Source organism: Arachis hypogaea, chromosome 4 (assembly GCF_003086295.3).
Source record: "Arachis hypogaea cultivar Tifrunner chromosome 4, arahy.Tifrunner.gnm2.J5K5, whole genome shotgun sequence".
Taxonomy (NCBI): Eukaryota; Viridiplantae; Streptophyta; class Magnoliopsida; order Fabales; family Fabaceae; genus Arachis; species Arachis hypogaea.
In genome coordinates, this window is record NC_092039.1 from 69,998,114 (window position 1) to 70,000,134 (window position 2,021).

Here is a 2,021-nt window from a genome sequence, read left to right on the forward strand (position 1 = left end):
GATTGGGGTTTGGATGGATATTGTGACATGTAATCCTACCAAATTGTGGTTCATGAAACTGTGTGGTATAATCAGTGATCGAGCATCATCTCTTCTTATGAACATTTAAACCAAGGGATTGGGAATTTGTTTGTTTTTAGAGAGAATTGGTGAGCCAAGGGATTGGGATCCAATCATATAAGATTGCCAAGCAAAATTCAATGAATGCATTGGTTGAGGAAGAGATAAAAATGTTTTGATTCGGAGATCTCAATATCTCCTAACACCCAATGAACTCCCCATTTCTGATCTACACTTTCTCTTTACATTCTGCAATTTAAATTCATGCAATCACCCCCATCCCATTTAATTCCAGCAATTTAGTTTCTCGCTCTTTAATTCATGCAATTTTACATTCCGCAAGTCTCATCTAAATCTTGATTCCGCTCAACTAGAACACACTTCTAATTCGAATTGCTCACTCAACCAATCCTTGTGGGATTCGACCTCACTCTATTGTGAGTTTTTACTTGATGATAACCGGTGCACTTGCCGGAAGGAATTTTTGCCGATCGTGCAATTTCCTAAATCGTAGCATATCAAGTTATGCTAGTATCAAGTTTATGGCGCCGTTGCCGGGGATTGGTTTTCGATTGACAATTCTCAAATTGGAAGTTAACTAGATTGAGCATTTTTCTTGTTTTGTTAATTCAGTTACTTGTTGAATTTTAATTTCTGCACTCTGTTATTTGCTTTTTCTTTCTATTGCCTTTCATTTCAAGCAACTAACTCACTGACCCACTAACTATTTGAATTAATTCCTCAACGGCCCTGACCATACTCTTCCATTAACCAAGAGTATTCAACTTGTTTGTTGCTTGTGGTGTGTTCTTGTATGACAGGTAGGAGAGGAGAGACATCAACTCCTCCATATACCGAACCAGAGAGGACCCTTCATAGACTTAGAAGGGAAGCAAGAGGGAAGAGAGTACTGAGAGAAGAAGAATCTGAAGGAGAATCTGAGGACAATTTTGAGGAAGCTCTAGATCTCAACATGGATAGAGAAGTTCACAACCATGAGAGGGCTGATGGAAACAATGCCATTCCTGAGAGGAGGGTTCTTGGTTCATACATAAACCCAACCTCTGGGAATTGTGGTAGTAGCATTCAGAAACCACCCATTCAGGCCAACAATTTTGAACTCAAACCACAGCTAATATCACTGGTAGAGGATCATTGTTCATTTGGTGGGAGTGCTAATGAAGATCCAAACCAACATCTCACAAAATTCCTGAGAATTTGTGACATAGTGAAGTCCAATGGAGTCCAGGAAGATGCCTACAAACTACTCTTGTTCCCATTTTCACTTAGGGACAAGGCAGCTAAGTGGCTGGAATCATTCCCAAGGGACAGCCTAACAACCTGGGATGAGGTGGAGAGCAAGTTTCTGGCACGTTTCTACCCCCCACAAAAGGTCAATAGGCTTCGATCTGAGGTTCAGACTTTTAGACAACAAGATGGTGAGACGCTCTACGAGGCATGGGAGAGGTTCAAAGAGTTGACAAGGAAATGCCCACCAAACATGTTCCCTGACTGGGTGCAATTGCATATTTTCTATGATGGACTTTCTTATGAATCAAGGAAGGCTGTAGACCATTCATCAGGAGGTTCATTGAACAGGAAAAAGACTGTGGAAGAAGCCATTGAAGTGATTGAGACAGTTGCTGAGAATGAATACTACTATGCTTCAGAGAGACACAACACTAAGGGAGTCATGGAGCTGAACCATGTTGATACAATTCTAGCACAAAACAAGGTGTTTGCCAAGCAACTAGCAGAGCTCACCAGGAAATTGGACACAAAGCAAGTGGCTGCAATACACACACAAGATCAAGAGGAAGTAAGCACTGAAGGAGGTGATTGGGAAGAGGCCAACTATGTGGGAAACCAAAGGCAATCATATGATCCACATTCCAATACTTACAACCCAGGATGGAAAAACCACCCAAATTTTGGGTGGGGAAACCAGCAAAGCCAACCAC

At 41.5% G+C, this 2,021-nt stretch overlaps 1 non-coding gene across 1 annotated transcript; it reads right to left on the minus strand.

The window, feature by feature from the left end:
- Positions 1 to 1,459: 1,459 nt before the first annotated feature.
- LOC112798417 (small nucleolar RNA R71) lies at positions 1,460 to 1,563 on the minus strand. The gene has a single exon (XR_003200029.1). It is a non-coding gene; the product is annotated as a small nucleolar RNA R71 (small nucleolar RNA).
- Between the last annotated feature and the right edge of the window lie 458 nt (positions 1,564 to 2,021).